The 27,752-nt window shown below is 38.4% G+C and overlaps 2 long non-coding RNA genes across 3 annotated transcripts; both read right to left on the bottom strand.

Annotated features, from left to right (window-relative positions):
- Positions 1-1,128: 1,128 nt before the first annotated feature.
- LOC131220493 (uncharacterized) lies at positions 1,129-1,695 on the bottom strand. Its single transcript, XR_009158625.1, has 3 exons — positions 1,668-1,695; positions 1,408-1,451; positions 1,129-1,325 (listed from the first exon to the last, which is right to left on the bottom strand). It is a non-coding gene; the product is annotated as an uncharacterized LOC131220493 (long non-coding RNA).
- Positions 1,696-1,836: 141 nt separating this feature from the next.
- LOC131220492 (uncharacterized) lies at positions 1,837-4,042 on the bottom strand. Of its 2 annotated transcripts, none has more exons than XR_009158623.1 (3): positions 3,107-3,264; positions 2,130-2,612; positions 1,837-1,896 (listed from the first exon to the last, which is right to left on the bottom strand). It is a non-coding gene; the product is annotated as an uncharacterized LOC131220492 (long non-coding RNA). The 2 variants fall into 2 exon arrangements; XR_009158624.1 differs by lacking the exon at positions 1,837-1,896 and adding an exon at positions 3,844-4,042 and having other exon boundaries at positions 2,031-2,612; positions 3,107-3,171.
- Positions 4,043-27,752: the final 23,710 nt, after the last annotated feature.

Raw genomic sequence — 27,752 nt, 5'->3', positions numbered from 1 at the left:
TTCATTTTCTCATCTGAGGTTCCTGAAGCTAAGTATACGGCCTAACAAAGACCAAATCCATGTGATAATCTTCTTACTTAAGAGCCGTCCTAACCTAGAAACACTGGTCATAGATATTGTTGAGGTACTCACCATGCCCTTTCTATTTTGATTATTTGGTATTTATAATTAGAGATTTTGTAAGATGGTCACCCTCCATTTTGTCTTTGCTCAAAGACAGATAACACCCTCCTTCGTGTTTTTTTTTTTTTTCCCAATAACAACTTGCATTTTCTATATTTGGTTAAATACTTTGCCTGCGGTCAGCTAACAGCCTGTAAAGCCTCAGTTGGTAAAGGCTTTACCGGCAGTCAGGACCTTTGCTGACAGTTGTGCTGGCCGCCGCTACATAGTCAGAAGCTACGGTTAAAATCCGTAGAATAGAACGACCGTAGCCATTGGCACCTAGCTCTTGAAAACATTACTACGGTTTATATCCGTAGCTATAGAGGTCATGGCCACTGACAATCCGTAGCCACAGTGAAATTCTTTCTTATCAAAAAGTTATAAAAAAAAAACAAAGAAAAGAAAAGGTGACATACCTTGGTTAATGTCAATGATCTCCTTGTTACCAATGATTGCCATTGTTTCCAAGGGACTGGTTTCTTTTGTCGATCTTTGGTGAGCTGCGTAACAGTAAAAGGCATCAGCACCAGCTAGCAGTTAAAATTACCTCACACTCCAAATCACCATTCATTGTGTTCTGAGTGGCTGTGACATGTAAAACACAGATCCGTCTTGAATTTACCTTGACATAATATAATAATGGTAGAGAAAAGGAGGTGTGCCAATGTCACCTGTTTGAAGATAAAGTAGGGAATTTGTAAGACAAATAGAAACACTACATACACACACAAAAACAAAAAAGAAGACCACCTAAAGTGATGCCTAGCATGGAATGTTGAATGCTTGCCTGAAACAAATAAATAAATAAAATAATAATAATGATAATAATAATATGGGAAGCCAACCTTAATTGGGTGTTGGGAGACATGTTTGCAGCTCTGGCATTGTAGCCTCAGCACAATCTTTTTCATAGTTTTCGCCTGTAAGATAGATTAACAAAAGGGCATTACAAAGTTTGGGGGCAAAGCAAACTGACTTGGTTTGTAAATTCTAACTACTATGCTATCAGTGTCCAGACATATACAAACATTTTCCATGTACCTAAAATCCAAATCTTTCAGAGGCATGGGCATCAGTTTGATGAAGAAGAACTTCCATACTAGACCACTTAAACTTTACAACATGCTCGCGGCCACAACCCATGAATTCTGCCCTGGGACCTAGCGAGGAAAATAGTTGATAAATCAAAACCTGTAAGCAATCAAAACCTGGGACCTAGCGAGGAAAAAGTTAACACTAAACCTGTGATGATTAAGCTAAATCTTTAAGTTGTTATATACCAAAGCCTGAAATGAGTAGGCAAAACAAACAATTATCGTCCGAGCTCAAACGTGTAAGATGTTACAAACCTTAACCTAAAATGAGTAGCAAAAAAAATAAATTTAATATACATATGTAAATGTGAAACTATAATGAACAACCAAAACAATCGTTTCAAACCTGTATGCTGATACAAACCAAAACCTGAAATGAGCATCCAAATAATGATTTAACATCCAAACTTGTATGCTCACAAGGCTTTTGTTCTCCATATTTTTGTCATAACTGGCAGGTGCAAGAACACTATGGCGGATAATTCGAAATGGTAGTAGAAAATTATAAGCTACATAGCACCACCGGAAACCCAACTAATTGAAGACAGACATTCAGTAAAAGTCTGAAGGCTGAAAAGACAAACATATGAGGTTGTTCCCTATGACAGCAATTGCCATAATTTCAAATGCTTGAATCCTGAAACACAGCCACCAACAAAACAAGAAAAGAAAAATGAGTTAAAAATGAAAGCGCATTCCAAAAGAAAATCTACTAAGATCATCAATGAAATGTATCTAATAGGGAAATAGAGGTTGTCACTTGATATAGTAAGTACAAATTCCAAAGGTTTGATTTATTGGCTACACTAGAGTTCACATATTTAAAGGAGAAAGGAAGCTAAAAGTGAGAAAGCACATGATGAACCGTACATATTGTTGGATGACAAGACTTAGATGATAAGTGAAAGGACTTTGGAGTTCCCATTAGATGATAGAAATCGCCTTTCTTCAATTCATGCCACAACAATCTTCCATTCTATGGTCCTTCATAAAGAAAATATTTGGATGAAACTCAAAAGTGAAGCAAATACTAATTAGCTAGATAGGGGGACTTTGGATGCCAAATGCATCAATGTACATGTGTTGGTTTCTATACACTTAGCTAAATAGATTGTTTCTCAAATTTGAACACTCCAAAGATAGTGATTAACTAGAAGAAACCGCCAACAAGTAGAGCATGTGAGCCATTGCTATACTTTTCTAAATCATGTATGCTTAGAAGCATCAGATGGATTGTGGTGTTTTCTTTATAGTGGCACATTTACTGTAGGTCCCAGTTATGCACGTTTACTGTAGATCCCAAAGCCAACTTGCATTTCACATATGAATTGTCTAATATCTCCATAAATGATCCTACACCCAAAGAAAAGAAAAAAAAAAATCACTCTATAGCTTCAAACTGTCAAACAAAAGCACTGACAAATGAAATTTAACAAATTACACATGAAGAAGAATAAAAGCATCACCAAAAAGATATATGAGAAGACAACATGTATAGCAACTTTTTGTCACTGAGAAAATTTGTTTCAATGTGTTGATGGTGAGTATCAAGTTGTGTTGTAGAAGAGACCACATATCATATATTCCTTAGTGTTTTTTTTTTTTAGTTGCTTGACCTGTGGAGGTTTTCTTGAAGTCCTTGGCTTTAAATCTAGAAATGCAGTCCACATTCAACTATTCAGATCTGGGTTGCATTTGCACGTGATTATGTTGAAGACAAACAATCACATGATTAAGCACATTAGAACAGAGATAATGCAAAAAGATAAGACAAATATAGTAATGAAATTGATGAAATGAAAAGGAAAAAGATCCCCTAGCAAGATGAAATGTGAAAACAACCCAACCTGCAGAAATTGACGACTATATCCATAATATGCAAGCCTTATACGTGAATGACAAATTGTGAGACCTAATAACCAACACAAAAAATTTATAAGGATACGGAGATTTACTCACAAAAAGACTAACATTGTTTTATTGTGTAAAAGAGCACTAAAACTGTAAAAAGTTTTTCTAACTTTGGATCTCCTTGGGCATACCTCCATGTATCCTTTAAACTCAGAAGAGAAGATACTTAAAACAAGAACCAACAATAATCTTCAATGATGACAGTTGAAGAGGATTGAAAATTCAGGATTTTCTGCACTCCTCTTGAATTTTAAAAGAGGCCCTTTTGAGGATTTGAAATCCAGGATTTAAAAGAGTCCTCATGATTTGGATGGTTCAGGTTGCATGTAAGAATCTCCATATATACATTTATGCCATTTGGAGGTGGATGGGTCATGCCATGGAGGATGATGACGATTTCTGTATTTTGATTGCAGCAAACGATTTCTGTATGAACGACTACCCCTTATTTTCAAAAATGACAACAATGTTATGCCTCTTACTATCAGCTTCACAACGAGTAAATAATTGGATTGTTAGGATGTGTGTGGTAACCTACAAATAAATGGTTTTGAACATCAAGAGATTCATGCGTGGTGGATAAAGGTCTACAACCTGATTGCTATCAACACTGCTAGGCATCAGGTAGCATTATTTTTCTACAAAAAAGGAAATCAATAAAAAACATATATACCCAAGAGCATGGCATCCACCATTAAAAACAGTATGAGAAATTAGACCCATTAGCCTACACTTCCTTCCACCACCATAAACCAAATTAATTTTTCTCTCAACCTGGATAAACTGGCATATACATAAGAGAGATGAAGCTAGACAGTAAAAAATACTAATTTAAAATGCTAATGGCAAAGCAGAATGGAAAATGTACCAATCACTTTCATCGAGAATGACAACATCTGCAGTGGCAAGGTTGATACCCAGACCAATGTATCAAGTAAATGCAATTTTGTTTGAGATGATGCATAATAGAAAAGACCAACAAGTTGCCTTCTTACCCAAAAAAAGACCATTTGTTTCAAAAAATAAAATAAAATAAAATAAAATCTAAAATGGGTCTTTTCTCTGTTTTGCTTACTCTTGAGAGGATTTGTGAGAAAATGAATGAGACCCATTTCAGATTTTTTATTTTTTTAAAAAAGGTGAATACACACACTCGTAGTGTCTTTCCAACTGCATTTATAACTACAATTTGGTGAGTCTTCTAATGTAAAAAACGATTCATTGAGCAGGGGATGACAAACATAAGGGCAAAAAAAAGTGTCCTACAATCTGATTGTAGCTCAGATTGGGAAAACATGTTTTTAGAGATCCTTGTGTTAAAAAAGTTCCCTGTTAAACAAGAAAATACCTTCCACAAGAAAATGTATAAATTGAAGAGACGTGTCTTTCGTATGCTATAAAATGAAACTAACATAAAAGATGAAATTTGCTTGAGGATTTTGAGATAGAAATTACATTTTTTCTGTTGCAGCAAGACAGGTTACATAAGAGTGTTGGCAGTGTATTGGTGCATGTCCCATTAGACAAATGATAGGAAAATATATTTTGGAGCTTTGGGGACCTCAAACTTCCTCAGCTTCTCAATTGGCCATTCTTTTCTTTTAGCCTGAGATAGGAACATAAAGGAAAGTTTGGTGGGGATTAGTACTCAATTAAAGGAAAGTTTAGTGGAGAAGATGATTCAAAAAAATGTGTTAAACAATAATACTTATCAAAAAAATGAAAATAAGAAATTGCATATGTAAGTAATAAAGAAGTCAAAGTAAAAGAAGTTGCAAATGTAAGAATATCACAGAACTTGAACTGTAAGCTTCAGATGACAAGTTAACCAAAATGAAATGTGCTAAACAATTAGAAAGAAAGAAAAAAAAAATCATCTTTATATGAGCCGCATACAGGATTGTTGGGTGCACAGAAATGGACAAGCATCGACGCAGTAAAATATAAAGAAGTGAAGTCCCCTGTTACATAGGAAAAACCAGAAATGAGCAGATCCAATCATAATAGCCATAGTTGAGCACATGACTTCTCCTCAGCCAAGGTTTCAGGAAATAAAGGTAAAGAGACCGCACACATAAACTAAATCTCTACATTGATGGTGATAAACACACACACGCGAATTTCAAAGAGATTTTGGCCTGATAAGCCCAAATAAATCAGCAAAAAACTTGAGCTCATATCCAGTCCTAGGCCCCACTCCTTGAAATCTAACGATACCTGAAATAAAGGAAGCTTAACTTGAAGACTCAAGCATGCTTTATATATTCTTGGGTATGTGACCTGCTATGGATGGACCACACTTCCCAACCCTCCCAGATTGAAAGCCGAATGTGGACCATTGCCGCATTTCACTTCTAAACTGTCACTTTGTAGGCCAAATTATTGAACTTAGGATGGTCCTATCCAGGAGAATTTTTCAAGCAATGGTCCTTCTAAAGTGGGGCCTAGCTGACAAACGGTCTAGATAACAGAACATTACACAAACTAAAAATGAGTATGTTGTATATCTTGGGGCCAAGGATCAAACAGTTCATCTGCATTTCAGTTCTATCGTCAGCAGCCACACGAAGCCCAACGATTCTTACCTTTGCCCGCAGTTCGTATTGGTCATCGGCAAAAAAAAGAGTCGGTAATGGCCCACTTTCTTGCAGTGTCACTAACCTATAGAGGTCTATGCTAATAAAAAAAAAAACTCGGAAGAGTTAATGTCTTCCTTAAATAAGGTTCCAAAATTCAAACTGTCACCCCCTCTAGGGTCCAAAAGGCACGATTTACTATGTTGTACACATCCCGTTTCCCTGATTCCTATAACTTCAATTTATACAAGTACATGATTTCTCTGGATTCATAGTTTCAATGCTTGCAACCAACCGTATCAGAAAGGTTAGCACTCTTCCAGTCCTCTATCTTTTGTTCTTTCATTTCAATATTTTGTTGAAAAATTGATAAATTTTGTGTTTCCTTTTCAAAATGGTCTTGTAGTAACACAAGTAAACATGGCTGTTGTTTTCTAAAATGTTCCTAAAAATTTTAGGATTCTATTAAAGAGATACATGTTACAATCTTTTCACTCTCCGTAATCATTTATTTCTCTTTCAATCTTTTCATGGTAAGGTAGGTAATTTTTTCCTCCCTAATCACTGTTGTGTTTTTATCAAAATTAGAATTAGAAAACTTATGAAAAGGGCATGCATAACACTCATTGCATGTAAATTTCATACAGTGCTGGGCACTGAACGTGCCACTTACCAGTCTTGAATAAATGCTTGGAAAAGTTACACTAAAGAACAATGATTAGCAGCCACACTCACAAGTTTGAGAGATCCATAGCATTCAATCAATGATCACATCAAGTTGCACAAACGTCATGTTACACATCTGATTACTAGCCTATAGATATCAATCCAAGGAAAAAAAAAAAAAAACTACTATCGGACAGCCTAGGAAAAATTAGGGGCAAAATAAAATTCCATTGACTGCAGGAATTAAGAATCATCTGATTGGTGCAATATTCTGGCCAGGCCCTTCAATAAGATGATCCATTGATTGGATTGTCAGCATTTAATTCAATGGATATTGAGTACCAATAGCAACCAGATCTAGAAAACATAGTTCTGTTATTAAAAAAAAAAAAAAGCACAGAGGTTTTTAAGCACATCAGAGAAAAACGAGAGAAAGAAAGAAAATACATAAAAGACAATGCCTTTTCTATTATTTTTGAAATAGCAACCACACATAAAGCTCTCCCAATTCAAGACTGGCTTCAATCATTTTCAACTGCTGAAGTAGCTGCTGAACAGAAATAGATCTGATTGATGAAACCAAGCAGCTATATGATGGCTCCATAGGGCAAAAAGGCCATTTGAAACCTTTTTGTTGTCTGTCAATCTAATTGGCCCACCATCAAGTGTCTCTGCTACAGAATCCCACTTAGGACAGATACATTATGAAGCCAATGAGATGATCAATCCACACGAGTAAAAGCTGAATCCCGCCTTTACTGTTGGTTGACCAGAAAGAATGCAGTTTGGTCCCCAATCTAATTCAAATAAGCACAGTTGGTTGAGCAGAAAAAAGGCAGTTTGGTCCTCAATCTAATTCAAAAAAAAGGCACTGATCCATCCAAAAAGGGGAAGGAGAAATCAAGAAACCTGACGTAAGTGAAAAAAATATTACATAGTAAATGCATCGAACAACCAAATCACAAGGGGAAAAACACACAATAGGCATCAGTCACATGCAGTGATGAAAAAACCAAAAAGAAGGGAAAAACATTCAAGAAAAAATTTATTAGCTTAGACCACTACATGACTCCCTTCTTTTTTCAATTTCTCTGTTTTTCCTCCCAATCAAAGAACTACACCAAAAAACGATCTCCTCCCCAGAAATTTCAAATCCCTCAATTAAAAGAAAATTTTTAAAAATAAATTAATTAATATTCAAAAGATCTACATCATCAAAGCACAAATGAAAAACATCAGACAAAATTTTTAAAAAATAAAAATAAAAATCCTATGAAACGATCTCAACATCAAAATGCAGCACCAGAAACCCCCAAAAATCGTTGCAGAACACAAATGTGACTCAAAAAACCCTAGAAAACATAATGCAGGTCGATGAAACCCTAACCTTACAATGCGGGAAGACGAGATCGAAAAGATTGCGTTTGCTCTTACCTTAAATCGATAAAACGGGAAGCGAGAAAGTAAAAGAAACCCTAGATCCGATGCGAACGCGATAACCAAACGGGTCCGCCTTTGAAAACGTGAGCTCGTTGAGATCTGTGAATCCAAAGGAGAGCTCTCTCCTCCAGCATTTAAAGTGAGAGAGAGAGAGAGAGATAGAGATGTAAAATCGGTAGTAGGGTTTTCTGAGAGAATCGAGGGAGCGGGTCGGAGAAAAAATCCAGAGCTTTTACCTTTATTGCTGCTGCTGCCAGGTGTTGCAAGAAGGAAAAAAGGAAAGAAGATAAATACGAGGGAGATACTGTGCAAATGGATAGGCATTTTGATTATTTGGTATTTATAATTAGAGATTTTGTAAGATGGTCACCCTCCATTTTGTCTTTGCTCAAAGACAGATAACACCCTCCTTCGTGTTTTTTTTTTTCCCAATAACAACTTGCATTTTCTATATTTGGTTAAAAATCATATTTTGCTATATTTGTAAGAAGTTATAGTTAATTGTTGACTAAGGACAAAAACCCTTTTACACCTGGTTAGATTTTAGGTTTGGGAGAAGAGAGACGAGTTGTTAGGATTAAGGTTGGGCTTTGACAAGGTTGGACGTGATGAGGTCGACCAGCATCTTCCTCAAGGGGATAATTACTCCAAATCCACATAGCTTCTCTAGACTCCTCATAGAGATTCCTCGAATCCATGAGGAAATATAAAAACTCAAAATAAATTTTAATAAATTCGAAATAAATTGATTGATGAGAAAAAAACGAATTTACAATCCTTTAAAATAATGATATCAAACCTAGGAAGAAGTTTCAGAATCAAAATTCAACTCAAACTCCCTAAAAGAATGTGACTTACCATAAATAGTAAACTTACTATTTATAGAAGGTCATGATTTCTTCTAGATTTCTTGGTTTTCGGCCAAAAATAGTAAGTGTCCGATTTGGCCTACCATGTTATTCTCCTATTTTTTCTAAGCTCTTTTCATGTTGGGCAAACTACTAAAGCCCAAAGGATCAAGAGTTATGATTGAACTAAAACTTACTATAAATAGCAAAAATGAAATTAAAATAGAGTTTTGATGTCGATCTGATAGAATCTCACAAATTCGGCGTGGGCAACCCGGCATAGCGGGTTGGGTGGCAAAAGTTGCTTCTCTTGCCCCAAAATCATATATTGTACGTCGAATAACTCATTCCATCTTGTGAGATATTCTTGCTTTGGGGTTCTAACAGTCCTGATTACTTCCGCCTCAATCAGGCCTTCTCTGGTCCATCTTGGACATGAAAGTGTCTGCAACCTGCTCTACTTCAAGATTTTAGGGATTTGGGAGATGCGTAATGCTCATTTCTAAGAAAGAGCTCACTAATGTAACCATAATTTAGTTTTCCCATCCAAAAAATTAAGGGCAGGGTGATTTTTTATTATATTGGGAAAATATAAGGTGAGGGTGTTATTTTACTTTGAACTAAAAGAGAGGGTGCTACATGTCAAAACCTCTTGAAATTTTCATTTAACAGTTTGATAATCTATTACTTCTATTGTTTAACTTTATTTTTGGTCTGCTTTTCGCTTTATCGCTAGTATATACTCATGCATGTTCAATTGGGGAGAGTATATAGAATCCGGGCAGTCGGTGTTCAAGTGCATGATGTATCACCTTAAGAAGGTTGAGATTAGGCACTTTGGTGGACATGAGAATGAAATTGAGTTTCTGAAAGTTTTTCTCAAGAATGCAAAAGCCTTGGAGAAAGTTTGTATTTGTTTTAGGCAGGGATTGAAAGATTTAAGAATACAAACAAATATTAGTGAGATGATACTTAGCATTACCTAGGACCTCCTCGAATGTAGTCATGCAATTCTCCTGAAATTTGATGCTAGATGTATTGATGGTCAATTGCTCGATTCCATGCAACATATGCTTGAGTAGTATATATTAAAAGACCACATTTCTTTTACTTTCTATACTAAGAGGGATGGATAGCATAGGTTGGGTTTTTTTTGTTTTTTTTTTTTTACATATAAAAAAAAAACCACAAAAACCTCAATTCGTCTCAGTGAGTCGACTAGATATAATAATGAATTTAAAAAACAATTTTGTTCAACTTGGTGACTTGTTCAAGATAACCCATTTGAGTTGACTCAACGGAACTCGGGAAACTTATAAAAACCTTTCGAAAGCATAAAAAAAACTCAGACTTGACATGTCAAGACTCTATGATATTAATTTATATATTTTAATATCAAATGTTACCAATTAGAGGGATTCAAGACTGGAAAAACTTAGATCGAGTTACTCGGCTTAATCCAAAACAATAGGGTGTTAAGTCGAGTTTCTAAACGATGGTATCAACAAGATGAAAAATGGTTTTGGCGCCTAGCTAACATATACAAAGCCGGCCGGTATGCTTGTACAACACACGAATGGAAAAAGAAACAGCTACATTTATCAGAGAATAATTTCTCCTATGCATGCTTTGGATGTATTATTGAATTGAATTACAATTGTTAGGGCTCATTTGGTATCTCTACTCTGATTCAATAGAAGCTTTTCAAATAAGAGCTACTTTAATAAGGTCTTTTTTGTTCTAGCTCCTGTTGTAAATAAGCTTGTTCGGTTAAATTATTTTTTAAAACTCGAAGAAAGTTATAATTTAAAATAAGCATGTTTGGTAAAATATTCAGAAAAGAGCTTTTTCTAAGGATAATTGATGTCATTTTTAAAGCCATTATAAGAGCAATCTAGATGGTTATTTTGATGGATCTCAACATAGATGAACCGTGCCCCCAATGGCAAGAGAATGAATGGCTATAATGTTCATCTTCTAAGACATTTGGGCCATCCATTATGTCCAACATTAGATGTGGATTGTCTATCATATGGATCATACCTTTAATGTAGATTGTCCATTGTGTGAGGCAAACTTTCAAAGTGGGGCATCCATCATGCGAGGCCTATCTTGGATGTGGACTATTCTTCATTAGGGGCTAGCCTTTGACGTGGACCGTCCATTATGTGGGGCCCACCTTTATGTAGGTCACCCATCATGTGGGGCAACCATCAATACTAATTGCCCTTTATGTGGGCCCCTCAATATATGTCTACTATCCATCACATGGAGTCCACATTTGATGTGTCCATCTCGTGAGCCCCACCTTTGAAGTGGGTTGTCCATCATGTGGGGCCCATTTTTTATGTCACCATCCATCGTATGGGGCTCACCTTTTATGTGGATCATCCATCATGTTGGGCCACTTTGGATATGGTTGTCCATCATGAGAGACCTTGGATGTGGACCATCCATTAGGTGGGGCCCACTTGATATGGACTGTCCATCACAAGGGACACACTTTGATGTGGGACATCCAACATGTGAGGTCCACTCCATCCATTATGTGGGCCCACCTTGATGTGGACCATTCATTATGTGGGGCTCCAACTTCAATATGGGTCATTCATCATGTCGGGCCACTTTTGATGTCAATCATCCATCATACAGGCTCCTCTTTGATGTGGGTCGTTCCATCAAGTGCGGCTCGCTTGATGTGAATGGTCGATCATGTTGGGCTACATTTCATGTGGACCATCCATCATGTGGGGCCCACTTTTGATGTGAACTGTGCATTATGTGGGCCACCTTGATGTGAACCATTCATCATGTGGGGCCTCACCTTTAATATGGGTTGTTCATCATGCAAGCCCACCTTTAATGTTCTCCATCCATCGTGTGGGTCGTCCCACCATTGATGTGGACCATCCATCATGTGTGGCCCACTTGATGTGGATAGTCCATCATGCGGGGCCGCATTTTGATGTGGGCCATCAATCATGTGGGACCCATCTTTTATGTCCACCATCCATCATGTGGGTCCCACTTGATGTGGATAGTCCATCATGTGGGGCCACATTTTGATGGGGCCATCAATCATGTGGGACCCACTTTTTATGTCCACCATCCATCATGTGGGTCCCTCCTTTGTCATAGACTATCCATCATGTGGGGCCCACCTTTGACGTTAGGCTTCCATCATGTGGTCCCACCTCCAATGTCAACCATCCATTATTTGGTTCTCACCTATTTGGATTGTTCATCAGGTGGGGCCCGCTTGATGTGAATAGTCCATTATATGGGATCGCACTTTGATGTGCACCACATGAAAATGGCAAATAAAGGAAGGATTTTGTGATGATTATGGTCCATCCATTATGTGGGGCTCACATTTGATGTGATCGTGCATTTTGTGGGCCCACCTTGATGTGGACCATTCATCATGTGGGCCACAACATGATAAAGATGACTCCAGTAGTTGTGTTCAACATCATTATGAACACATTTAAGTTCCGTCTTTATCACTTCATCTGGACCATTTGTCTTCTCATCCAGGCATCTAACCATATATCAATTGGTGTAAATCATGCATTTTTACATTAATCCATCCATTCATCCAACAAATCAACCTGTTTATCATAACATTCACCCATTTATCGGTTCATCCATCCATCCACTTGTCAATTCATCCATCTAATTATCTATCCATCCATGCATCTGATCATCCAACCATTCATCTAACTATTTACACATTCATTTGTTAAATTGACTGTTCATCCGTTAGATCATCAGTTTATCTTACAATGTAACTGTTAAGTATAGTATTTGTTGTTCGTTCATATACCTAGATAGGTGACGATGAGCTAGCATTGTCTACCATTCATTGTATACACTTGTATTATGGAATCCACAGCATGTATATACATAAATCACATTTTTGTAAACATGCCCCGTACACTACACACGCATGTATATACTTCAAACACATACGCTTTACATGCACACTACAAAAAATACATTTATTAGGGGCGTTTTTATCACAAGCAACCACAACAAACCGCCACTGTAGATAGAAACGAGGGGCGTTTTTATGTGGCCGCCAGTGTACAAAACGTGCCACCGCCGCTGATTTTAAATTTTTTATAAAAAAAACCAAAAGCCTTATCCCCGAATCCAAAACGCGCGCCCTATCCCCATGTATCCAAAACACGCGCCTATACCCAAATCCATTGCGCCACTTCTTCTCCCACCTCTTTTCTCTCAAAACCCTTCTCCCCTCTTCTCTCCTCCCTGTAATAACTTACCAAAAAGTCTCTCTCTCTTTCTCTTTCCCTCTCCAATGTCACTTGATCTCCATTTTCCACTCCAGACTCTCTTGATCTGGCTTCCATTTCTATTGCTGGTTGAAGACGCTGATCTCTCAGCTATTGCCGTCCTTCTCACCGGAACACGCCAGAGTTCGAGAAGGCCCGCAAGAGGAAGTACGCTGCTCTCTCGGCCATGCCCTCCTCGTCATAACACGCCTCTCTCTCTCTCTCTCTCTCTCTCTCTCTCTCTCTCTCTCTCTCTCTCTCTCTCTCTGTATCGCCTAATCCACGGAAGCCATAGCTCCAAAAGCCATAACTTGAGAAGCCATAGATGCTGCTGTCTCAACCATTGGAGCGGTCAATAGAGTATCGATACATTGCTTTGTTTCTTTTTTTCCACCATTTGATCCGTATCTATGCTTTGGAATATATGGATAGGATTTCTTCTTCTTCTTCTTTTATTTATTAATTTATTTATTTGACGGGTCCTTTGAATTTTCTGTCTTGAGAAATGGGCTCTTGGCATTTTGATATTTGGGTCTGTTTTTTGCTTGATTTTTTAAGAAGATTCAGTCCATTCCTTTCATTTTACTGCATATATGGCATGTGTTTGATGAACCGAACCATTGGTTTATTGTGGACAAACGTGAATGGATCATAGGCTGAAAATTACACTGACCGCACAATTCTAACCATGTGAAAAGTAGTGTATAAAATCACTAAACTATAGTTAGTGGCTAGGATTATTTGATCAGGATGATGATTGGTAAATGGTCGATTGGTGGACCTTAAGATGAATGAATGGCTCGGATTATCAATACATGTGCCAAATATATGTAGGTGGATTGGGTCTTTTCCCTTCATTGAATATGTTATCTATTACTACCGTGACACGAGCACCGCTGCGATGATAGAAAACCAAAAAATGAGAATGCTCTGTCAGACGTTAATCCTCTGTGCTACTGGACATAGTTGTGATCCAAACCATTAAAATAATGATGGAAACTGTGGATGGTCTATCATATCAACGTCTAAAATATGTCTATCCTTACTAAAACTAGGACAGTCTAGATGGTGTGGCATGCATGTGTTCTACAAAGTGTAAAGGAGCTGCATACAATGAACAAATGCCCATCATACAGATTCCAGATAGGTCCAACGGATCTGATTTTACCTATTACTCCTCATCTAAGTTAGGGTCCAGAAATTGAGGCAGTCAAGATGGTGTGCCTGCATGTGTATCAAATACAATATGGACATAGTAATTGATCTAGCAGCATCAACCTTTTACTATAAATACCCATATCCATCGTAAGTTTGTAACAAACCATAAGCAACAACAGCCATGGCCATACATAAATCTCTCTCCCTTGCTTTTATCCTCTTTTTCCTAACCTTTCTTTCTTCCCATGCAACATATCATCTGCAACAGTAGGAGAGGCTCTCCAGCTGAAATGGAAAGCCAGCCTATTGCCATCACAAGCTCTCTACTCATGGCCACTTCCTTCTACTAATGTTACCACCAAAATGAATACTGATATATTCATGCAGTTTGTGAGCAATAAAACCAGAAGATCTTAAAATTTTAAAAGAAAAGCTTCAGCAGGAGGTAATTTTCTCAGGCACCACAATTGATTTTAGGTTCATATTCCTTTACATGCCTTTCTATCTTCTTTTACACTTGATTTATGCTTCTGATTTTTATTTTTAAAGCTTTTATCCAAAGTCTTGGCACCTTAAAATTTTCAGTATTGTTATTGTTGGAAAAAAGATGGAATGAGGAGCAAATATGAAAGAGACAAAGCCTATGTAACTTGGACACATCGATGATGGACATGCATACACACATATCGAATAGTTATCATCATCAAACCAAAATACTTCTTTGAAATCATAAGCAAGTCATGGTGGGAACAACATGAAATCATGCCTAAAACCTCTAAATTCATGTGGTGGGCCTACTTGAGTATTGGAATGGTCTGATTTTTTGTGTCCCTTCATCCTGGTAGTGTGTGCCCGATGAATGTGTTGGATGGTATACAAACATATTGTGGCTCAAGAGTTTTGGAATGGCCTTTTTTTTTTTTCGTCCCTTACATCTTCATGTATCATACAATTTATCATGCAATGCCATAACTGTTTTCAGTTTGTAGAAGTGGGGCCCATCATACAGTGTCTGAATCATTGAGATTTGGGGCCCTACTATGGCAAATATCTCTAGTTTCTATTTCTACATTTATTTATTGTTTTACAAATTAGCTTTAGTTCAAAAATAATTTTTTTTAGTTGTTTAGTAATAAGAACTCATGTTTAAAAATATAATTGTTCATTAAACTTACTTAATTATATTTTTATTATTTCATTTATAGTTGGTTGGATGATGAATATACTTCTAATTGAGAATAGAAATAAACAACTTACAATACACACACACACACACACACACACACATACACACATGTTATCCCTGGGGGATTTATTTTTTAGGGGGACATGTATTGTAGCCTATGGTATGGTGCCCTAGTATTGCTTGTATGTTACTAGTATGTACTAGATAGTACTAGGTTAATTATTTCAATTCTACATGTGCAAAATTTGAAATTTATTTTTTCAGTTTAAACACATTCTGTTATTAGTTAGGTAAATGATGAATATTTGTTGTGATTGATTATGGAATTGGAATTGTTTAAGAATAGGATAATCAATTGCCCATTTGAGGGTTTCTATGTGGCCAAGCATAGATATAGTGTGCTTTGGAATGCATAGAAATTCTCAAATTGTCCCATGTATGGACAACTCAAGGTTGAATAGATTAAAATGCTTCAGTTCCATTATTTAAATGCACATGCTTGTTCTGGGTTGTATCTGTCCATTTCTCTCTGGTTACATTTCTTACATTTATTTCTAATATCAAATATCCTCACAATGTGTGGATAATTGGCATGGGAATTAAATGCAAGATCAACGTATCTGGAGAGACATGGGGAGATGCTATCGGAATTTTGACGTGCACATTTAAATGGGAACTTGAAAGCATTAAAATCTATCTAGTCTTAGATGGGTGACTAATTTAGTCAGTTAGTTAGATATACCATTAGTGATTCTTTAAGATGCCTAAATCATTGTCATTTTGGGGGTAGGGTGTCATTGATTAGTATGTAGGTAGGTATCTCGTTTGTCATGGAGAATCCTGTTGAAAAAAAAAAATTCATCATGTAACTTGGCTTCCTTTGCTAAATGAATGGATGATAATGGGGCTTATTTAAATTATATTAGGAAGTTTTGTCAGACCCAGAGTGTACTTTCACTAACCCGTCGGAGTGGCTAAGGAAGATACTTATGGATAAGAGTTGGATTCATCTGCCAAGGTACCCATTTAGAAACTTCTCATTTTAGTTGTTGTGGCTTAGTGGTCAAGATGCATTCTTTTGACATATCCTCCAATTTCATTGGATGATTTAGGGTAAGCTACACATACTTAAATGGAGCTGTGAAATTCATAGATTTTGCATTTGCAAATACAAGTAATAGAGGGAGGATCCGATGTCCATGTAAGAACTGTAATAATAACTTTTGGGCATCTCGAGAAGTAGCATATGATCATATCGTGTGTGATGGATTTAATACAAGTTACACCTACTGGCATTTCCATGGGAAAGTTGTATTCTTCCATGCTTGCTACCACAAATATCGTAGGTGATAATCCAGATCCACACGATGATATGCACGGATTGTTACATGATGTGTTCGATATTTCAAATCTAAATGGTGAAGAGAGTGATGCGGGCCACACGCCATACGAACCTACACAGGGGCAGAATACTAAAGCACAATAAATTTTCTAATTAGTAGAAGATGCTGATCATGAATTGTACTCGGGTTGCAAGAAATTCACTAAGCTTTCTTTCGTTGTGAAACTATATCACATAAAGTGCCTTGGTGCCTAGAGTGATAAATCGCCTTTTGCTAAGGAAATAAAAAATATAAAGTGCCTTGGTGGATGGAGTGATAAATCATTCACCATGTTACTTGAATTGTTGAAGGAGGCTCTTCCCGAGGGTGAAATGTTGCCAAAGTCTTTCTATGAAACCAAGAAGATCATTGGGAAGTTGGGCCTCAAATATAACAAAATTGATGCAAGTCTCAATGATTGTATGTCGTACTGGAAGGAGGCCATCAATGAGCAATCATGTGCAATATGTGGTACTTCCAAATGGAAAATGGCTGAACATCAGTCAAATGATGAGGGATCTTCTTCATCTGTAAAGGATCGAAAAATTTCAGCTAAGATATCGCGTCATTTTCCCTTGAAACTAAGGCTTCAAAGGTTATTTATGTCATAAAAAATAGCTTCCTCTATGAAATGGCATGAAGTAGGACACACCGATGATGGAATATTAGGGCATCTTGCTAATTCCCCAGCGTGGAAAAATTTTGACCACAATCACCCAAGCTTTTTTTTGAATGGTCATAATGTTAGACTTGGGTTAGCAGCTGACGGTTTCAATCCATTCAGGACAATGAGTATTACTCACAGCACATGACCTGTTATTCTGATACCATATAACTTGCCACCATGGATGTGTATGAAGCAACCTAATCTCATGTTGTCCTTACTTATTCATGGCCTTTATCGACTCGGTAATGACATTGACATGTATTTACAACCTTTGATAGATAAGTTGAAGGAATTGTGGGAGGTTGATGCAGACACTTATGATGCCTCAAGCAATGAGACGTTTCGATTGCATGCGGCATTGTTGTGGACTATTAATGACTTCCCTGCATATGCAAACCTATCTGGATGGAACACTGAAGGACGTCTTGCTTGTCCTTGTTGTAATAAGGACACTTCGTCTAAATAGTTAAAACATGGTTGAAAGTTTTGTTATATGGGTCATCGTCGATTTTTAGAACATGACCATAGGTTTAGACTGATAGCAGATCCTTTGATGTCATAGAAGAATTTGGCGAGGCGCCAAATCCACTATTTGGTTCTGATGTATTGGCCTAGTTGCAGGGAATTAATGTCACCTTTGGGAAGAAGACTATAGGTAGTCAAGGGCATAAGAGAAGATGAGAAGACAATGAGGAAGAAAGATATAACTGGAAAAAGAAGAGCATTTTCTTTGATTTGCTAAGTGGGGGCATAATCTATTGCGTCATAATCTAGATGTGATGCATATTGAAAAGAATATATGTAACAATGTGCTTGGGACGCTGTTGAATATTGCAGGGAAAACAAAGGATAGTGTAATACAAGATATGGGTATAAGACAAACATTACACTCAAAGTAGCTTTCATGTAACAAGACATATTTACCACCCGCATGCTTTACTATGTCACCAAGTGAGAAGGATAATTTTTGCAAAATCTTGAAGCGGGTGAAAGTTCCAGATGGTTATGCAGCCAATATTTCAGGTTATGTGCATCTCAAAGAGTGCAAAATTTCAGGACTCAAGAGCCACGACAGTCATATTATGATGCAACAACTATTTTCAATTGTGATACAAACAACATTGCCTAAGAACGTAACCTCAATCTTACTAGAATTGAGTGGTTTCTTTAGAGAATTATGTTCCAAAGTTGGTCGAGTTAGAGACTTTGACCGATTGGAATCTCGAATTGCGCTAACACTTTGCCATTTAGAAAAGATCTTTCCACTAGCTTTTTTTGATATTATAGTGCATTTGACCATTCATTTAGCGGGCGAGGCAAAAATAGTTAGACCGATACAATATCGATGGATGTACCCCATTGAGAGGTGCGTGTTAATGCTTAGAAATTAAAATTATTTGACATGCTATGCTAGTCATGATAATTGACCATATATTTTAAAACTTTTTAATATTAGTGATCACAAATATTTGTTCACATTAAAGTCGTATGTGCATAATAGAAGTCGACCTGCGGGATCAATTGCAGAAGGGTACTTGGCGGAGGAATGCTTAACATTCTGCTCGAGGTACTTGCATGATACAGAGACAAGGTTCAATCGACCAATATGGAATGATGACTATGGTAACACTGTTATTGAAGAACAATCCTCTATTTTCCCATGAGTAGGTCGTGCATTATGGAAGTCTAAGGATTGTGTACTGGATAAAGTTACATTTGCACAGGCACATCGATATGTCCTGTTTAACTGCCATGAACTTAGCCCATTTCTTGAGCAAGCCAACTATAGGACTTAATTTATACATAGATAAATTTACTCATGTTTTTTGTTAAAACCAATGACTTTTACAGAGAACATATGAATGTTTTTAAGCGGATGAATCGTCGCACACGGCCAAGGGACATATAACACATTCACAATGATACATTTTATAAATAGTTTAATGATCATGTAAGTAGTCGATTTGATAAGTTTAAGGACATGTGCATGTTTTTTTTATTTATTATTATTAAAACATGAGCTTTTGAATGAATATTTTCGGTATCTAAATAGGTTGAACAGTTGCGTCATGAAAGGAATGAGCAGGTTTCAGAAGACCTTAGATGGCTAGCTCGGGGTCCTATTATGACAAGAAGATATAAGGGTTTTATTGTAAACGGCTTCAGATTTCACACCAAAGATCGTGAGAAAAAAAGAAAAACTCAACATAGTGGAGTTGTTGTGATTGCAAAGATATCAAGCTTCGTAAGTACCAATGACAGAAATCCTATTGCAGGAGATGTAAGTACCAATGACGGACATCATAGAACTGGAATATTGTGGTACTCAGAAGGTTGTATTATTTAGGTGTGATTGGGTTGATGTTCTATCTCAAGGCAGGGGTGTTAAGAAGGATGGGTTGGTGTTTACGCTTGTGAATTTGAAACGATTATGCCATACTGGTCAACAATTGTCTGATGAACTGTTTGTGTTCGCATCTCAAGCTGAGCAGGTGTTTTATGTACAAGACCTCTTCGAGAAGGATTGGCATGTTGTAGTGAGGATGAAACCTAGAGACTTGTTTGAGATGCATGGGCAAGAGTCTGCAGATGATGTTGATACATTCTTAGGCATGTTGTCCTGTGATGATCAATGCTTGGAGGACCTGAGTAATGACACTGTTAGCTGGGAAAGGACAGATGTCGATGGTACAATAATTTTCACATATTTACCACCACCCAGCCAATGGTAGAAGACCAAATAGATGATACTGAGTTATCTGATCCCATTGGAGATGACATTTTGTACAATAATTGATTTCTTAAGTACCATGTTTTCCTAATGTATGAAATAAAAATTAAAATGTCTTTTTTGATATGGTTCTATTATTTATTTATTCAAAATTGAATCGTCTTATCAACATACATCTGTTCACTAATGTGACTTAGGTTCTTCTTAAGACATGAAACATACTCGTTCTAAACACACGACTAGGTGACCGATAAGCCTTATGACTGGTGGCATCAATCAACCTCAGCTACCCGAGATTGATGTGGGTCCCTCCTAGCCTCAGTTGCCCCTGCCTATAGCGGGTCCCTCCTAGCATCAGGCTTCCCTGGTTACATCAGGTCCAGTCCAGCCTTTGTTGCCCGAGTCTACAATGGGTCCTTCCCAACCCTAGCTTTCCCTACCTACAGTGGTCCCTCCTAGAGTTTGCATCAGGATCCACACCAGACAGTTGATTCATTAGAGGATGCTTCTAGAGGTATGTTATGTATTGGTTATAATATCCTTAAAATTTTAATGTATTTTTTGCTAATGAACTATATAAGTCTGCATATTATTTATGTGCATTTTTTTTCAACAGATTTGACGTTCACGAAGAGGACTCGAGGCCCCACACGATGCCATCAAGTTTGGAATATGCGTAAAGGGAAACGCATTTTTATTACCGCCAACAATCTAGGGCAGCTTGTTAATGAAAATGTTAGCAAGCTGACAAACTTTTTGGGGACAGTAGCACATAATGGGGATTACGTACCCCTTACATATTCTAATTGGTGGGCAGTGCCAAACGAGAAGAAGGATGATATGTACGAACTTGTCATGGTAATGGTGATTTTTTTTAATATGTATTTTATTATTTATTTTTTATTCATTATGTGATTGTCTACTTTGTTCATGTGATGCAGTCCAAGTTTTAGTTTAACAAAGAGATTAAATCTTGGGTGTTGATGTCGATTGGTAAAAAAATGGAGGGATTAGAAGTGTGAACTAAAGAATTCCACTACTTGCCTTATGATAATGATGAGGCGCGACTGATAGACCTCAATGAGTATGTTCATATGGATCAGTGGAAGGCCCTCATTGAGTTTTGGAACTCTGAAGAGGGAAAGGTATGTGATGAGTTTTATTGAAATTTCATAAATTACTCTGTTGATGTGTCACATTTTAGGCTTGTAATAAGATAAATACAGAAAATCGAAGAAAACAATGCATCGAACACGCTGTAAGCACGAAAAGCTTTGTGCGAATACGTGATGAAGAGGTAATTTTTATTAATCACCTAATAATTTGATGTTAATCTATTTCTGATATATAACTTATTTAAATAATGATAGAAAAAGAAGATGGTCAATGGGGAGGATTTGACCCGAGTAGATATATTCTTGTTGACACATATACACCAGAATGGGATGCCTGTGGATGAGGCCTCATCAAGAGCAATGGTATGTATATGTATCTTCTTATTTTATTTAATCTTTTAGCATTATACAATCTAAATTGGTGATTTTTAATTGTAGGAACAATTAAATGAATGAACTTTACAGCAGCCAGTGACTTCATAGAACAGTACTGCGAGGAAAGATATATTCTTGGAAGTCATGAGTGATGAACGACATAGCCGTGTCCACACTTACGGGTTAGGTCCCTCTCCTTCTGATATATGGGGCACGACATCCCACAGTGTCTAGTCCCAAGGGATGGACTCCAATGCTTAGAAGAGAGATGAGCAATATGAGGGATTGCATGCTGAAATATCTTCCCTAACAGAAACTATGGCTGATAGAGATGCTCAAATATCTTCACTAAGAGAAACTATGGTGACATTCATGGCTACCATAGCGAATCCAAGCATTAATCTAGCTACATTATTAGGTGTTTCAGCTAATCCCAACTTGAACCAACCCTCCTCATCATCAAGCCACTTGGTTCCAACCCCTCTAGTAATTATAATATACACATGTATATTTTTACGTGTAATATGTTTTCAATTATACATAGTTCGAGCTATATACGATGATTGGCATTGATTTATCATTTGTAGAGAGACTTGGCTAATAAGGGGAATTTTATGAGTTGCACTAATGTGACTCAAGTTCTTCTTAAGAGTATTGTAAGGCCTAGGGATACTGTAGCTAAAGGAACCGTTTTGAGCACGGATCCACTGACAAAAGTAGGGGGCAAAAACTTGGAGTTGGTTTCTGGGAAGTATTTGTTCAAGTGGCAATGGTACATGATGAGGATTTGATAAGGACCCATGGACGGTATAAAACAATTGGGGATGCAATTCGAACGAGTATTCATTGGCCCACTACTTTATGTATGGTAAGTTATATATATATATATATATATATATATATGCAATAGAACTTATTGTATGAGATCGTGAATAGTAATTGATTTATTTTTGTTATTTTTTATAAGTTGTAGACAAAAATGGATGATGACTACATGGGAGAAGTTTTTATTAAGTATTTGGAACTATAAACATCTTTTGTAAGTGGGGGTAGTAGGGAACTCTCGTCAGCTCGGATAGAGGAAGATGAGGAGAACGGAGAGAGGAAGCTCAGCTCGCCCAGGTAGATCTCGGGAGAGAGGATCGAGAGGTAGATCATCTCTCCCAGCCCCAAAAATTGCTCCACCCAGCAGAGAAAACATCTCATCTGCTCCTCGCTCTTTCAAATACCCTAGAGATCTAGGGTTTTCCCTATTTGTGGGAAACCTCCCTTTTGACTATTCGGAACTAGAGACTCAGAAGATTTTTGAGAGATATGGACGGGTCCTAGATGTGTACATCCCCACTCTCCCAGGATTACAAAAACCCTGTGGCTACATGTTCGTCCAATTTAGATACGAACAAGATGCTAAAGCAGCCATGGATGTCCTTAACGATCAGTGCATCGACGAAAGAGTGGTGACCGTGAGATGGGTGAAATTGAGAACTCGTCCATCGCCCAGATCTCAGGCCTCGAATTTAGTTCCCGTGCAGACGAAATCGCGCCCAAACATCTCATTTGCAGCAGCATTGTAGAAGAAACCAATTCAGCATTTGAAAACAAAGGAGTCAGACAACAAAATAGTTGTGGACCCAGATGCAATTTTCATCTAGTTGCAAGAGTTGTAGCTTGCTCTGGTTGGAAAAGCAGAGGGGGCGCACATCTCATTTCTAAAGCTCTACAAAGGTATCAGAAATTCCAGGTTTACAAGCTCCTCCATTGACATAACCAGGATTTCAGTAGACAAATTCCTGATTTCATTAAAATCTAAGGACGTTCTAGTCGATTTTCTAGCGGATTCGGACTTGCATAGACATATGGGCCTGTCGTCGGTGGCCAAATGGTCTACAGGGGATGTTATGGAAAGTGAAGAAAGATGGATCAGATTATTTGGGATCCCTTTTCATGCTTGGATGGAAGCGGTGATGATTGACCTAGCTAACTACTTCGGGTTGATAATTTAGATTGATCCCATTAGCAGTTATGGCTTCTTTCAAATGTTTGCCAAGATAAAAGTGACAGTCTATCCAGGGGTAAACTTCAAAAAGTGTTGAAATTCCAGGTTCTGGATAAATCTTATCCCATTCATGCTGTCCTAGAAGAAACTGGACTCCATCATCCCCAGCAAGAATCGGCCGGCACCACCAAGCCAAATAAGCAGTAAGAAGGTACTCGGTAGTGGGTTAAAAGGAGATTTGAACATCGAAAGGGTGAAGGAGACAAAGAAACACTTGAGATGCATCAGGTATCAGATGGCTAGTTAGGCCTAGCAAATGTTTGTGACAATGCTGGGACCAACCCATAGGCCCAACAACCAGATAGCAGCCCAACAGAAGCAGAGGAGTTTGGGCTACAGGAAAGCTTTGCAGATGTTTGCCAGAATGCAGAGCAGAATTAGATAAAGCATAGAGGAGGTAACAAGGAGATGGTAGCTATGGAAATTCAGCCTAGGCCACCCGATAAACAATTGCTTATGGAGACGATGCCAGGAAATGTCATGTAAACAGAATGTAATCAACAAGAGAGGATGCTTGAACAGAATTCACCTCATCAGCAGACGGGAACAAATGCAAGAGATGCCAGGATAGATACGTCTAGATAGCAAGCCAAACAGACGGAACAGAGCCCATCGCATTGGCAACCCAGGCCATGTCTGGACTAGGAGCACTGCAACACACTAGTCAATTTGTTTTCAGCAGAAACACAAGGAAATGTCCACTGCTGGCCTGTGCAGAGAATCTATGATGAAGACCACCAATTGGAGCTCGGGGAAGAAAGAACCTCCAGGATCAGAGCTAAATCAGTTGATCTCCCTACTAGAACCATGGGTAGCTATCAGCAGGAACTAATCAGGGAAATGTCAGCAGATTCTCCTCGAATGATTCATTTCCAGTGCACTCAGAACTCAACCCCACCCATGCCTGGATTGGAGATTGATCTATCTCCTTTCTTTAATCCCAGCCCCAGACCAGCTATGTTGCGAAATAGCCTAGGTATTCAATGTTCACCAATCTTTGCCAACCAGATAAAATAGGTAGAGGATGTTCGTTGCCCCCATTTACCTACGAAAAATGAAGTTAGTCAGCAGCCATAGGAAACCGGATTGAATAGGGAGGAATGTGATCCAGCGGTGGAAAGAAACACCACCAAATCCACCATATGCACATCTCGGAAGAAAACAGCGACTAAAATTCTTAGAAGGCCAAGAATTCACTACTCTAGGGGAGATTGGGAATCGAGATTACGAAGGCTAAAGTGAAGGGCTGTCAACTCCGGTCGTTTAATTGATGGATAAGACATTAGTGTGGAATGTCCGAGACATTGAAAACAGTCAGTCAAGAAGATCCTGCAAGAAATTAGTCAGGAATCACAGTCCCTGGGTTCTTGCTATTCTTGAACCAATGCTCAAGACGAATGTCGAGTGGGGGTAAGCCTCTCCCTGGGATACCATCGTTCGGTCTCTAACAGTGTTGTTAGAGGTAAAATTTGGATCTTCTACAAAGACCATTTAGATGTCTCAGTTACAAATTCAACCAGTCAAATCCTCACAATTGCGATAGCAGGTCAGACAAACCATCTACCCATCTTCTTATCCTTTGTGTATGCTAGTTGTGTGCGATATGTCAGGAGAGAGCTATGGAATGAGATGACAACAGCCTCTCTGAGTATTCAGGGCATGTGGGCAATTTTTGGGGACTTCAATGCTATTATTAATGCCTTTGAAAGGTGCGGCCGCAGGGAGGTGGACAGAGCTAGCGCTAAGCCATTTTCTACTGCGATCAACACAGCAGAGCTGATTGATGCAGGTTATTCGAGAAGTCGTTTCATGTGGAGTAATAATTAACAAGGGACGGCCAGAGTGTGGGCTCGTTTGGATTGAGTTCTTATTAATTCAAGATGGACCACCTGCTTCCCTGCATTTCAGGTTCTTCATCTATCAAGATCCTCATCGGACCATGCTCCATTGCTTCTGCAAAACCCCCAATAGATGTACAGTGGCCCAAAGCTTTTTAAGTTTTAATGCATGTGGACTCAAGATGAGACGTTCTTCCCTCTTATCAGATCTGTGTGGGCCCAGGTCAATTCTAGCCACCCTTTTCTAAATGTTGTGGTTAAATTAAAATCAGTTAAATAGGCTTTAATTGTTTGGATCAAAGACACCTTTGGAAACATGTTTAGCCAGGTCAAGCTCGCTGAAGAAGCTTTAGCTGAGGCGGAACTTGAGATTCAAAGGACAGTTGCGGGTAATGCAGCCACAGATGAGACTCTTCAATCCAATCTTGCTAAAGCAGTGGAAAATCTTCGCATCATGGAGACCCGCTTGGAAACTTTTTGGAAGCAGAAATCAAGAGTTAACTGGTTGAATGAGGGTGACAGAAATATAGACTTTTTTCATATGGTTTCATCGGCGAGGCATAGGAAAGCTGGTATTCATAAAATCATTTTGGATTCGGGCCAGATTTTAACAGAGCAGCCAGATCAAGGATGCAACAGTCAGCCACTTCTTTAAGCTCTTTACTTCAGGAACCTGCGACAACAACTCTACTTTACTAAACCATATTCCTCACCTCATCTCACAAGAGGCCAATGATAGCCTCCTAGCTCCTCCCTCCCTCCTGGAAGTAAGGTCGGTGGTCATGGCAATCCCAGCGGACACAGCCCCTAGGCCTGGCGGTTAATTTCTTAGGTGTTTTTTTTTTTTTTTTTAATTTCTTGTTGCAAGATTGTGGGAAAAGACCTGCTCAAGGCTACCAGGTTTCTCTTTCAAGGAGGGAAGATCCCAAGGGTGGTGTCGGCCTCCCTGATCTATCTCATCCCTAAGAAGGAAGCCCCATCCAAATTCTCAGATTTTCGGCCGATAAGCTTTTGTAACTACTTCTATAAAATCATGGTCGGTGTTATTGCAGCAAGGCTCAGTAAGGTGCTTCCTTCCATTATCTCCCCTCAGCAGAAAGTATCGCCCTTGCTCAAGAGTTATTTAGAGAGATTAATAGGAAAGTTATGAGTGGTAATATTGTTCTAAAACGTAATATGGAGAAAGCAAATGATAGAGTGGAATGTACCTTCCTCAAGCAAGTTGTAGCTTGATTCGGGTTCAGTTCTAGATGGATCCAAATGGTGGAAGGTTGTTGGGCAAATGTTTGGTTTTCGGTGCTTATGAACGAAGAGACAGCTGGTTTCTTTAAGTCTTCTAGGGGTATAAGGCAGGGTGACCCTCTTTCACCTAGTCTTTTCATCATTGCGGCTGAGGTCCTCAGCAGGGGACTCTCGGATCTGGTGGATCATGGTCTTTTCCACCCATACAAGATCCCTATAGGGTGCCCTTAGGTTTCTCACCTCCTTTATGCAGATGATACGTTACTATTTCTTAATGGAGGCAAAGCCTCTCTCGGTAGGGTGAAGGAGTTTCTTGATAGATTCCAAGTGGACTCGGGCCAAGTCATTAATCTCAACAAAAGTTCTTTCTGTGCCTCCTCTAAGCTGTCCATTGCTAGAGTCAGAATGATTGAAGGGCTGCTAGGAATCTCTATATCGTCTAGCCTCTTAATGTACCTTGGAGTTCCAATGACAGTGGGTAGAATTAAGGCCTCTTCCTTTCAACATCTCTTGGACAAAATTGAAGGGCGTATCGGTGGGTGGCAAACTAAATGCCTTTTTGAAGCTAGAAGAATGGTGTTGTTGAAGCACATGTTGGGGAGCATCCCAATTCATACTCTAGCTGCATCTCATATTCCGTTGCATGTCCGACACTCATTGGAAAAAAGGTTTACGGAATTCTTCTGGGGTTTGTCAGAAGGCAAAAAGAATTTGCATTGGAGAAACTGGAAGATGGTGACTCAAACTAAGCTAGAGGGAGGCTTGGGCATCCGTAGTCTTTCGGAATCAGTGAGTGCATTCCGCAACAAGATGGCTTGGACAGCTCGGTTCAGGGGGAGTTCTAGCCTTTGGGGCCTATTTATGACGGCAAAATATGTGGGTGATCTGGAGGAGAACCCCACCCATAGGACTGTGCACGCTACTTCCCCATTTTAGAAGAATATTCATTTTAAGCTGCCGTTTGTGGACGCCAATACTCAGGGGATCCTTGGCCAGGGTGAATATAG

This window comes from Magnolia sinica, chromosome 12, assembly GCF_029962835.1.
Source record: "Magnolia sinica isolate HGM2019 chromosome 12, MsV1, whole genome shotgun sequence".
In the NCBI taxonomy this organism is placed as follows: Eukaryota; Viridiplantae; Streptophyta; class Magnoliopsida; order Magnoliales; family Magnoliaceae; genus Magnolia; species Magnolia sinica.
The sequence above is the reverse complement of the archived record's forward strand: the minus strand, read 5'-3'. Positions and strand labels throughout refer to the sequence as shown.